Consider the following 13917-nt stretch of genomic DNA (forward strand, 5'->3'; position numbering starts at 1 on the left):
CCAAAGCAAGGGGATAGAGATGGACCTGGAGCACATAGAAGCATGTCACTCACTGCCCAGGAGGAGTGACAGACTGCCGGCCATCATTATGAGATTTGTCAATCGGAAGAACAAGGTCGCACTGCTGAAATGAAAATATCAGTAATATAAAATCAAATCCCTTTTCACTGTTCCTCTCAGCTACAAATGAGCAAGAAGTAATAAATATCACATTAAAATGTAAAAGTAAGTCTTCAATGGATTATCATGACATAAATATGTCTGTAGTTAAACAGGTTATTCTGAATATTGCTAGTCCCTTAACATATATCTGTAATTTATCATTTCAGTCCGGTTGTTTTCCAAAAAAAATGAAAATTGCGAAAGTAATACCACTATATAAAAGTAATGACAAACACAGTTTTACCAATTATAGGCCTATTTCTCTACTGCCTCAATTCTCAAAAATTCTAGAAAAACTTTTTAATTCAAGATTAGAAAAATTCCTTGAAAAACATCAAATAATAAATGTTGGTCAGTATGGTTTCAGAACACAAAGAACCACTTCAATGGCGATAATTGAGGCAGTAGAAGAAATTACTGATACACTGGATAAAAATAAATATGCAGTTGGTATTTTTGTTGACCTCAAAAAGGCCTTCGACACAATCAATCACTCAATTTTACTGGATAAATTGGAAAGATATGGTATTCGAGGGAAAGCTGGTAACTGGTTAAAAAGTTACCTAACAGGTCGGGAACAATATGTTAGCATAGGGCATTACCATTCAGAGAAACTTGGTATTACATGTGGTGTTCCCCAAGGGTCAGTGTTGGGACCAAAACTTTTCAATGTATACATAAATGATATTTTTGATGTTTCTCAAGTACTTAAACTCATACTGTTCGCAGATGACACCAACATATTTTTCAGTAGCGATGATTATACTGATCTTGTAATGACTGTAAACAGGGAGCTAAAATTAATAAAAAAATGGATGGACATAAATAAATTATCATTAAATATAAATAAAACTAAAGCAATGTTTTTTGGTAATTTAAAATATAATATAGAATTACCAATTATCATTGAAGGTGTACCAATTGATAATGTGAGTGAAAACAAATTTTTGGGAGTCGTAATTGATAATAAAATTTCATGGAAACCCCACGTCAGACACATAAAAACCAAAATTTCTAGAAGCCTCGCAGTTTTGAACAAAGTGAAACCATACCTTGATAAAGATGCACTTCGTACTCTGTACTGTACTCTGGTTCTTCCATATCTTACATATTGTGTGGAAGTGTGGGGAAACACTATCCATGAGTCACAGTACAGAAACGAGCACTGCATATTATTCACAAGGCTGGTTATCTAGATCATACTCACAAATTCTTTCTTCAGGCAAAGTTACTTAAATTCCAGGATCTGGTTAATTACAATACATCCATAATTTTGTATAAAGCTTTTACTAAACTTTTACCGGCAAATTTACAAACTAGATTTGAAATTCGAGAAAAGGTTTATAATGTGAGAGGCTTTGGAGAATTCAAATTACCCAGAACTCGAACAACCCGTAAAGGCTTTTGTGTGTCTGTATGTGGTGTGAGAATCTGGAACAGTCTGAGTTTACAATTGAAACAATGCAAAAATATTCATAGATTTAAATTTCTCTACAAACAGTTGGTCTGGTCACAGTATACTGAATGATGCTTTTAGTGTGCTCTGTAATGTCTGTCCTCTTACCATTGCTGGTATGGATTCAAAAAAAAAAAAAAAAAAAGAGTGTGCGCATGTATGTACATATATGTACATGTGTGTGTAGATATATATGTATGTATATGTATGTGTGTCTGTTACTTGTAGTTATTACTGCCTGTTACCTGTGGTAATGCAATTTATAATTTATATATTCTGTATTCAGTTATGAAGGCTCTAATTGTTGTGTGCGAGCTGCAGTTTAGATGCTTGTATGTGCCCGGGGCTGTTGATGGGTCTGTATGCAATGATGGGCGTAGCTGCGGGAAGTTTGTTTTTTTTGTTGATGAGTGAGTATAGGGGTGGGATTTAATAAGTTTTCTTCGTCCCACTCCTTTTTCAGGCAATTTTTGTTTTTTGTTTTGTGCATTTTATGTTCAATATAGGTATTTGTTGTGCCTGGAAATGAACAAATAAATGAAATGAAATGAATGAAAATGAAAAAACAGTACTGAGGAAAATTATAACTCAAAGCCCTACACTGAACTTATTATTTGGTTAAACACACACACACACACACACACACACACACACACACACACACACACACACACACACACACACACACACACACACACACACACACGCATACATATTTTTCATATCCAGCATAAATGCTGTGTCTTTTGGGTCTGACAACAAAGTAGCACCCCACACCCCATGGCAGCTGTGACAGGTTCCAGCGACCCTGATAAGGATAACCAGAACAGAGTAGATGGATGTTTTCTCACTTCCATTTTCACTGGTTACTGCAACAAAGTCAATGACTCTTTAATCTGTTGGTTTGCAGAAATTTCAGGCACAAGCAGGCATTTATAAAATGGAAGAAATCACATCTGTATCGGGATAAAGAGAAAAACCTGTTTACTAACTTACATTTATTAAATCTAAAAGGCAAAGAAACTGGCATTGAAACTTCATCTGTGCACCAAATCAGCGGTACCATTAGCCCCAACCTGACTGCCAAAAATGATCTTGTAGCCTTTAGGCTAACTTAACACTTCTAAATATATTAAATAATGAACTAAGTGATGGCACGACTTCTGATTTCAGACATTAAGACCAAAAACAATACCAGTTCAGACAATTCTGTGTTTAGTTTATTATATCATTTCTCATAAGATTTCATTATAATAAGGCACTGCAACAGTCCTTGTAAACCTGTCAGCTTGAGGCTGAATTCAAATCAGAAAAGAGACGGATCAGGAAAACAAAAAGGACAAAATGGATGGATCTTGATTCTGACATGAAGACGTATTTAATCTTCTCCAGAATTAACTGTGGAGAAATTTAACTGCCAAATATTTGCTGAATAAAGCACAAACACATAGTTTTAACTGGATATTATATTTTAAAGTTTGATTTGTGACAAAGTGTAAAAACCTTCATTCTACAAATTACATTTTTACATGAGACTCGGATTTTGGTCAGATTTAGCCCATAGATTACAGGATTGAAGAGTGGTTGGCACGTCAGCCAATATAATGATAAAAAAATACGCAACATATTTGGGAGCTGTCTCATATCAAATCTGTTTTGTATAATTTCAAAAAAAGCACCACATGAAAAATTGAGCAGTGAGGCGAGGTGAGGCGTGCAGGTGCTGATGGCTTTGTGTCGCATCTGTTTGGATCCAGAAAAACAGACTTTAAGGATCCTCATGTAGGTGTAAAAAATTAAAGTTACCAGAAGAACTAAAGTGAACGTGTAGAGTATTCCATAGATGTTATTGGCTGTGGTGTCAGAACAGGCCAGTTTAACAATGGAGTAGTTGTCACAGTACACTTTGTTAATGATGTTCCCACACAGCTGCAGAGGAGCACTCAGAGAAATTAAAACACTTATTGCAAAAAAAGTCAACAACCATGTTAGTGCAATGAGCACGGATACCTTACTAGAACTCATACATGTGTGATATCGCAGAGGACAGCAGATGGCAAGATATCTGTCATAAGAAATAACAGCCAAGTTACTAAACTCAATACTTCCATATGCATAGACACAGAAGATCTGCAAGAAACAAAATGAAGCAGAAACAGTGTGAACATCAGAGAGGATCTGAACCAGGAGGAGCGGAAACAGCCCTGTGCTACCATACAGCTCATTCACAAACAGGCTGCACAGAAACATGTACATAGGTTCATGTAAGCTTCTGTTCACACAGATAACCACAATCAGCAGGACATTGGAACCTACAATGAAAATATACAAAGCAAGAATAACAATGAAGCACAAGTAAGTGACACGTCCTGTGTCAAAATAGCCAGCAAGGGTGAAAAAGGAGAGCTGTGTGGTGTTTATCATCATTGTTCTTTGGATTCACGATAACTGAATGGGTCACCTAAAAATATGTTGTTTTGTTTATCTTTCCAACATCTCACAGATCTGCTGGCTGTACAAATGGCTCATCAAACCTAATGATAATAAATAAGTTCAGAAGAAACGAGCTCTAAACTTATTGTATATAAATTTTCAATGAGAAGCTGGACCTAGATGAAACATAAATCTGTTACAGGAGCAAAGAGCAAGGGTTGGTTTAATGTGTCATCACTGACCATATGCTTATAATAAATAAAGACAATAAAAGTCAAACATAAGCCAAACTTATCGTTCCTTTATCAAAAGCATTCTAATGATTACAACAAAGTCTTGGATGAAATCCTTACATGAGCTGATCTTCTGCTGTCATTGACCTGAAAATTTGATGCATCTTCTAATCTCAGCTGACACCCACCGCAGGAGGCAGAGCTCATTATCTAACACTCATGTTTAAGACTGCCTATTACTGTTTTTAAAAGGACAAAGGGGATTCAGGAAATCCCAGCAAAGAGGCCAAGAAAATCCCCAATCAGGGTTATGTTCTTGTCTTTACAAAGATGATCTTATTTTTCTAACCTCTCCCTGTAAATCCCATTATCTGGTTGTGAACACTTGCACTTTTCTGAATCCTCCATTCTCTTCCAGTTTACTGCTGCTCTCTGCTATCTACACAGTACAGTACTACACAGCTCAGTTACCTGCTCCGTTTTTTATTGTTATTTTGCCTGTCCCATTTGGTTCTTTAGCCATCAAAATTGTTGTCTGAAGGCCAAGAAAGACACCCAACAGATTTACTTTATCAAGTGGATCATCACAGCCTTGCCATATTCCACAGCATGTCTTTTATCTTGTCTTCCTTCTCTCACACCAACCAATCACAGCAGATGGCCCCGCCCCTCCCTGAGCCTGGTTCTGCCGGAGGTTTCTTCCTGTTAAAAGGGAGTTTTTCCTTCCCACTGTCGCCAAAGTGCTTGCTCATAGGGGGTCATATGATTGTTGGGTTTTTCTCTGTATCTATGAAGCGCCTTGAGGCGACTTATGTTGTGATTTGGCGCTATATAAATAAAATTGAATTGAATTGAATTGAATATTGGTCTATTTGATCGACCGTTGTTGTCACGATTCTTTTCTTTTCTTTTATCCATCCATCTTCTTCCGCTTTATCCGGGGCCAGGTCGCGGGGGCAGCAGCCTAAGCAGAGAAGCCCAGACCTCCCTCTCTCCAGCCACCTCCTCCAGCTTACCTGGGGGAACACCAAGGCGTTCCCAGGCCAGCGTGTCCTGGGTCTGCCCCGGGGCCTCCTCCCGGTGGGACATGTCTCGAACACCTCACCCAGGAGGCGCCCAGGAGGCAGCCTTGTCAGATGCCCGAACCACCTCAGCTGGCTCCTTTCGATGTGGAGGAGCAGCGGCTTTACTCTGAGCCCCTGGCTGAACTTCTCACCCTATCTCTAAGGGAGAGGCCAGCCACCCTTCGGAGGAAGCTCATTTCCACCGCTTGTATCCGCAATCTCGTTCTTTCGGTCACTACCCACAGCTCGTGGCCATAGGTGAGAGCTTCGCTTTTACACGTCAGCGTCCACATCACTGCGGCCGCAGTACCAATCCGTCTGTCGATCTCCGGATCCCTTCTCCCATCACTCGTGAACAAGACCCCGAGATACTTGAACTCCTCCACTAGGGGCATCAGCTCATCCCCGACCCGGAGTGGGCATTGTTGTGGAAAATTTAACAATAACCTGCATGTGTGAGTCGCTGAAGCACACCCCGTGGTTCCCCCTTTTTGAAAACAACGGTGGGACTGAGGCAATTTTACCTCAGGATGGCCAGTCACCGCAATGTGGAGAGAGCATCCCAGTGAAACGCCAGGACCATTCCTGAATTGTGGCCACCACCCTTACATCTTATATACAGAGACACAGACAAAGAACATTCCACAAACTCTTACACATTGGCCCCTCTCACGGGGGGGCTATACCTTCTCGCTCACAGAGAGAATTATGACCTTGTTTCCTGCTTGGCCGTCACCTAAGGATTTACATCTCTGATAAGCAGAAGGAGTACCACTATCTGTTTAACGTCTCCCATTACAACGGCCTCAATGTGTTAACATTCCACATGCATGTAAACAGGTGACAGGAGTGCTCTTACTATAGTATAGTGAGAAAGTGATATTACTATAACTAATGTGATATGATTGAATATGTGATTAATACATGAGAAAAGAAATCTGCCACCACAGCACGCAACCCTTTTCCGGCTCAGAACCATGGCCTCAGATTTGGAGGTGCTGATCCTCATTCCCGCTGCTTCACACTCGGCTGCAAACCGTTCCAGTGCGACCTGTAGGCCATCACTCGATGAAGCCAACAGAACCACATCATCCGCAAAAAGCAGAGATGAAATTCTGAGGCCACCGAAGTGAAAGCCCTCCGCCACTTGGCTGCACCTAGAAATCCATCCATCCATCCATCCATCCATCCATCCATCCATCTTCATCCGCTTTATCCGAGGCCAGGTCGCGGGGACAGCAGCCTAAGCAAAGAGGCCCAGACCTCCCTCTCCCTAGCCACCTCCTCCAGCTTATCCAGGGGAACACCAAGGCGTTCCCAGGCCAGCCGAGAGATATAATCTCTCCAGCGTGTCCTGGGTCTGCCCCGGGGCCTCCTCCCGGTGGGACATGCCTGGAACACCTCACCCAGGAGGCGCCCAGGGGGCATCCTTGTCAGATGCCCGAACCACCTCAGCTGGCTCCTTTCGATGTGGCGCAGCAGGGGCTCTACTCTGAGCCCCTGGCGGACCTCATCCACACCAGGGGCTCTGCCACCAAGGAGTTGTTTAACTAAAGAGCTGGTCCAGTGTTCCGCGACCAGGACGAAAACCGCATTGTTCCTCCTGTATCCGAGGTTCGACTAGCAGACAAACTCTCCTTTCCAGCACCCTGGCATAGACTTTCCCAGGGAGGCTGAGGAGTGTGATCCCCCTGTAGCTGGAACACACCCTCCGGTCCCCCTTCTTAAAAATGGGGACAACCACCCCAGTCTGCCAGTCCAGGGGTACTGCCCCTGATCTCCACGCAACATTGCAGAGGCGTGTCAACCAGGACAGCCCTACAACATCCAGAGCCTTCAGGAACTCAGGGCGGACCTCATCCACACCAGGGGCTCTGCCACCAAGGAGTTGTTTAACTGCCTCAGTGACCTCGCCCCCAGAGATTGGCGGGTCATCCCCATCATCCCCAGACTCTGCTTCCTCCTCGGAAGACGTGTCAGTGGGATTAAGGAGATCCTCAAAGTATTCCTTCCATCGCCCGACAATTTTTCTCAGTCGAAGTCAGCAGCACTCCGCCAGCACTATACACAGTGCAGGTAGAGCACCGCTTTCCCCTCCTGAGATGCCTGACGGTTTGCCAAAATCTCTTCGAGGCAGTCCGAAAGTCTTGTCGGCTGCCTCCGGAGTCCCACAGGCTAACCAAGCCCGATAGGACTCCTTCTTCAGCCTGGTGGCTCCCCTCACCTCTGGTGTCCACCATTTGGTTTGGGGATTACCACCACGACAGGCACCAACCACCTTGCGGCCGCAGCTCAATGCAGCAGCTTCGGCAATGGAGATGTTGAACATGGTCCATTCGGACTCAATGTCCCCAGTCTCCCTCGGAATGCTGTTGAAGCGCTGCTGGAGGTGTGCGTTGAACATCTCGCGGACCGGGGCCTCTGCTAAGCGTTCCCAGCACACCCTCACTACGCGTTTAGGTGCACCGGGTCTGTCTGGCATTCTTCCCCGCCACCTGATCCAACTCACCACCAGGTGGTGATCAGTTGACAGCTCAGCCCCTCTCTTTACCCGAGTGTCCAGAACATATGGTAGCAGGTCTAGTGATACGATTACAAAATCGATCATCGACCTGCGGCCTAGAGCGTCCTGGTGCCACATGAACTTATGGAAACTGTTATGTTATGTTCAAACAAGGTGTTCGTTATGGCCAAACTGTGATTTGCACAGAGGTCCAATAACAAAACACTGCTCGGGTTTAGATCAGGGATGCCGTTCCTCCCAGTCACGCCCCTCCAGGTCTCGCTGTCGTTACCCACGTGAGCATTGAAGTCTCCCAGTAGGACAACAGAGTCTCCAGGTGGAGGACCTTCCAGCACCCCACCCAGGGACTCTAAGAAGGGTGGGTACTCTGAACTTCCACTCGGACCCGTTCCCCGACCCTAAGGCACAGGGAACAAACCCTCTCATCCACCGGGATGAACCCCAACGTACCAGCAGCAAGCCGAGGGGATATTAGAATACCCACCCCAGCCCGCCTCCTGTCACCAGGGGCAACTCCAGACTGAGACAGAGTCCAGCCCCTCTCCAGGAGACTGGTTCCAGGGCCCAAGCCATGCGTAGAGGTGAGCCCGACTATATCTAGCCGGTACCTCTCAACCTCACGGACTAACTCAGGCTCCTTCCCCACCAGATGGGTGACATTCCATGTCCCAATTGCCAGTCTTGGTAGCTGGGGGTTAGTCCGCCAGGGCCTCCGCTCCTGACCGCTGCCCGGCACACAATGCACCCGACCCCTAGGATGGGAGGGCGGCAGCCCTGGTTCAGAGTCAGAGTTGCTCTCAGAGATAGTGAACTGGTGAGATAATGCGTCTGGTTTCACATTGCCAGATCCGGGCCTGTAGGTGATAGAGAAACGGAAGCAGGAGAAAAACAGTGCCCATTCTTGTGGTTGGTCCACACGACGAATGGTTGAGCAGAGCCCTCCAGCCAGTGTCTCCACTCCTCCAAAGCTAGCTTGATAGGTAGCAACTCCCAATCCCCAGCGTCGTAGTTTCTTTCTGCGGGTGAGAGCCAATGAGAAAAAAAAGCACACGGGTGAAGCTTACCCTCCTTCTGTTGTGACAGCACAGCCCCCACCCCAGAGTCAGAAGCATCCACTTCGACCACAAACTGGAGAGAAAGATCTGGCTGGGTGAGGATGGGTGCAGAGGCGAACTGTTCCTTAAGATCCATGAACGCTGATTGTGCAGCGTCAGCCCACAGGCACGGAACTTTAGGGTAATTAAGGTGGGTTAATGGTAAAGCAATCTTACTGTGGTCTTGAATGAAGCGGCGGTAGAAATTTGCAAACCCCAGGAAACGCTGCAACTGGCACCGGTTGGAGGGTTCAGGCCACTCTACCACTGCTTTCACTTTGGCTGGGTCTGGCTGAAGGTTGCCCTGTTCAATGGTATAACCGAGAAAAGAGACAGTCTGGACATGGAATTCACATTTTTCACCCTTAACAAACAGTCTGTTCTCCAGGAGGCGCTGTAGGACAGGTAAACAAACATAAACCGGTTGATAAAATCTCGTAGCACGTCGTTGACCAAAGCCTGGAAGACAGCCGGCACATTACTCAGGCCGATAGGCATCACCAGGTACTCAAAATGGCCCAGGTGGGTTTTGAATGCCGTCTTCCACTCATCGCCTTCACGGATTCTTACCTGGTGGTAGGCATTCCGCAGGTCCAGTTTGCTGAAGATTGTGGCCCCCTGGAGGAGCTCAAAGGCAGAGGTGAATAAGGGTAGTGGGTATTTGTTTTCTATTGTAATGTCGTTTAGCCCATGGAAATCTATACACGGTCTCAGTGATTTGTCTTTCTTTTCCACAAAGAAGAAACCAGCAGCAACCGGGGATGAAGAGGGTCTGATAATCCCTCCTGCGAGTGAATCGTTAATGTATGTTTCCATGGCTTCTCGCTCGGGCTGGGAGAGGCTGTAGAGGCGGCTGGTAGGTAGCTTAGCTCCAGGGAGCAGGTCTATTGCACAACCATAGGGTCGATGTGGTGGGAGAGATGCAGCCCTCTCTTTGCGAAAAACCTCTGATAAATCATGATAGACTGGTGGAACAGAAGTTAAATCGGGTGGCTCAGAAGAGGAGGGCAGAGAGTCACCTGATATAGATGGTGTGGTGGATTTCAGACAAGATGTGACACTCCTCCCCCCATTCTGACACACCCCATCTCTTCCAATTGATCAAGGGGTTGTGTTGCATTAACCAGGAGTGCCCAAACATGGGGTGTCTGAGGTGCGTTAAACACAAAAAAGGTAATGTTCTCCAAATGATTACCTGAGAGAGTAAGTGTCACAGTTTGTGGAGACAGACCGTGCAGAGGTGTGTGTGTGGTGGACCCAGGTGCGAACACAAGTGAGGAGACGGGAGAGAACTTAAACAAAAAGCGAGCCTTTTATTGTGGCTGATGAACACGAATAAAACAAACGAGAACGAGAGCAGCACAAGAGCAATAACTAAACAGAAACCTAAACTAGGAACAAACTATGAAAGCTAACTATGACAGTGACCGTGACTATGGTGAGGAAAACAGATGACCTGACAATGACACAATGAAAACAGAGGACTTAACTACACAGGAGGTGATTAGGGGAAGAGGAAACACACGAGGGCAAACAGCTGACATACATGAACCTAATGACAGGACAGGGGAGAGTACAACTAAGCACATGATCACAGAACACAGAACACAAAACACAAGACGTTTTACAAAATAAAACAGGAAACAAGGAAACTAGACATGACACAAGGGGAACCTGATAAACCATGAACTAGACTGCAAACTAAGCCTGACCAAATAACTAGATAACTGAAAAGAAACTGGAATACAGATGAAATAACAAAATAACATGAAACTAAAAAAAAACTGGGTCGCATGACCCAGGACCATGACAGTAAGAGTTACAGGTTCAGTGATGTGTGTTATGTCTGGGAGCAGCTGACTGGACAAAGCTGAGACGCGGAGTGCATGGAGCAATGCTGGGCCGCTAAATTGGTGTTCATAAAACTCTGTTTGGCACCAGAATCAAACAGGGCAGACAGGGTGTAAGTATTTGTGCTGGATGTGATTTTTTGCAGACAACATCAGACGTGGAGGAGAATCTTTCCCTGAAGTTACGTCCACCAGTACTCCTACCCTTACTGGTGGGCGTGCCCTTTTGCTTGTGCTGGGCAGGTGGCAACGATAGGTGTGTCCGAATTCAGAGGAAGGATGCTTAAAATGCCATATTTGGATGCAATGACATCACAGCGACGCAACGAAGGCTGTCTGAATTCAAAGAGTACTCAAAATGTGGCGACAAATGCGTCCTACTTTGCCCCGAATTTTAAGGATGGGTCCGATGTATCCTTCGTGTCCTACTATATCCCAGGATTCACTGCGGGTCTTGGAGGAGATTTGTTTCTGATAACGGTGGTGGTCGAAGTGGGAGAGGAAAACACTTTCAAATGTAAGTATATGAAAATCTGGTTGTACAAAAATTAAATTGTTATAGCGGTTGTGTTGTTAAGCTTCGAGCATCTGCATAGACACGTTTTTTTATTTTATTTAAATAACCGTAAACCAGCTTGTATGGTGTGACCCGCGGTTTTCCATGTATTGCCGCTTACATACAGCTAATTTAGATTTTTTCAAATTGGTGATATGTTGTGGGGAACAAAGACCAAACAGCTTAATTTATTAAAACGAGGAAACAATCACCTCTTCACTGGGGTGAAGAATTGGGCCGCTACGGCGTGAATGTACAAGAATAAATAATAAATCAATTTACACATCATATTCATATGACTGCGGTTCTATTAACCTTCATGCTGTACAGCAGCGGTCCCCAACCTTTTTTTTCACCTTCATGTGATGGGTGACTGGGGTCTTTGGTAATTTTCCCAGCCCTTTTCAGACACCGCTTGCTGTAGATGTCTTTTATGGCAGGAAGTGGTGCTCCGGTGATGCGCTGGGCAGTTTTCACGACCCTCTGCAACGCCTTCCGGTCCGAGGCAGAGCAGTTCCTGTACCAGACTGTTATACAGTTAGTCAGGATGCTCTCGATGGTGCAGCGATAGAAGTTCACCAGGATGTCTGAGGACAGGTGGTTCTTCCTCAGAGTCCTCAAGAAGAAGAGGCGCTGGTGAGCCTTCTTGACCAGCTTGGAGCAGTTGGTCGTCCAGGTGAGATCCTCGGAGATGTGGACTCCCAGGAACTTGAAGCTGCTCACATGCTCCACAGCCGTCCCCTTAATGTGGATGGGTGGATGTGGGTCAGCATTCCTCCTGTAGTCCACGATGAGCTCCTTGGTCTTCTCGGTGTTAAGCAGCAGGTTGTTTCTGTCGCACCACTCAGCCAGACGATCCACCTCCTCCCTGTAGGCGGCCTCATCGTTGTCACTGATGAGGCCAATCACCGTGGTGTCATCTGCAAACTTAATGATGGTGTTGGAACCATCAGCAGGTCTGCAGTCGTGGGTGAAGAAGGAGTAGAGGAAAGGGCTCATCACACAGCCTTGTGGTACACCGGTGTTCATTGTGATTGTAGATGAGCAGCGGTTATCCAGCCGGACATGTTGGGGGCGGTTGGTCAGGAAGTCCAGTAACCATTTGCAGATGAGGGAACTGATGCCCAGGTGTGTCAGTGTCCTGATGAGTTGTGAGGGGTGGATTGTATTGAATGCTGAACTGAAGTCTATAAACAGCATTCTGGTGTAGGTGTTGTTGTTGTCCAGGTGTGAGAGGACAGAGTGCAGTGCGATGGAGACTGCATCCTCTGTGCTCCTGTTCTGACGGTATGCGAATTGGTGGGGGTCCAGAGTGGGGGGGAGAAAGGATTTGAAGTGTGCTAGGACCAGCTGCTCTAAGCACTTTGTGATGATGGGGGTGAGTGCTACTGGGCGGTAGTCATTGAGGCTTGATGAGTTGGAGTTTTTGGGTATCGGGACGATGGAGGTCTTACAAATATGTCAGACTGCTTTCTTCCATTTGTGCAACATCTCTAAAGTTAGAAATATCCTGTCTCAGAGTGACGCTGAAAAACTAGTTCATGCTTTTATTACTTCCAGGCTGGACGACTGTAATTCATTATTATCAGGATGTCCAAAAAACTCACTGAAAAGCCTTCAGCTGATCCAAAATGCTGCAGCAAGAGTCCTGACAGGGACTAGAAAGAGAGAGCAGATTTCTCCTGTTTTGGCTTCCTGTTAAATCCAGAATTCAAAATCCTGCTCCTCACATACAAGGTCTCAAATAATCAGGCCCCATCTTATCTTAATGACCTTGTAGTACCATATCACCCTATTAGAGCACTTCGCTCTCGCTCTGCAGGCCTACTTGTTGTTCCTAGAGTATTTAAAAGTAGAATGGGAGGCAGAGCCTTCAGTTTTCAGGCCCCTCTTCTGTGGAACCAGCTTCCAGTTTGGATTCAGGAGACAGACACTATCTCTACTTTCAAGATTAGGCTTCAAACTTTCCTTTTTGCTAAAGCATATAGTTAGGGCTGGACCAGGTGACCCTGAATCCTCCCTTAGTTATGCTGCAATAGACGTAGGCTGCCGTGGATTCCCATGATGCATTGAGTTTTTCCTTTCCAGTCACCTTTCTCACTCACTATGTGTTAACAGACCTCTCTGCATTGAATCATATCTGTTATTAACCTCTGTCTCTCTTCCACAGCATGTCTTTATCCTGTCTTCCTTCTCTCACCCCAACCGGTCGCAGCAGATGGCCCCGCCCCTCCCTGAGCCTGGTTCTGCCGGAGGTTTCTTCCTGTTAAAAGGGAGTTTTTCCTTCCCACTGTTGCCAAAGTGCTGCTCATAGGGGGTCATATGATTGTTGGGTTTTTCTCTGTATCTATGAAGCGCCTTGAGGCGACTTTTGTTGTGATTTGGTGATTTGACTCAGTGACTCAAATGACTCAAATGACTCAAATGACTCAACCTCCACAGTTGAATTGAGTTGCCTTACTTGGTTTCAGGTGGAGGGGACAGGTGGGGCGGAAGGCCTGGAAGCGGTCGAGACGTGGGGAGGCAGGCAACGTCGTATCAGCAG

The 13917-nt window shown here is 45.5% G+C and overlaps 1 pseudogene; it reads right to left on the reverse strand.

The window, feature by feature from the left end:
• Positions 1 to 3183: 3183 nt before the first annotated feature.
• LOC146694743 (olfactory receptor 11A1-like) lies at positions 3184 to 4045 on the reverse strand (annotated as a pseudogene).
• Between the last annotated feature and the right edge of the window lie 9872 nt (positions 4046 to 13917).

The sequence above is a fragment of the Copadichromis virginalis genome, linkage group LG14, assembly GCF_057382275.1.
Source record: "Copadichromis virginalis isolate Kocher_CV1m ecotype Utaka linkage group LG14, C_Virginalis_male_GT1.1, whole genome shotgun sequence".
NCBI classification, from domain to species: Eukaryota; Metazoa; Chordata; class Actinopteri; order Cichliformes; family Cichlidae; genus Copadichromis; species Copadichromis virginalis.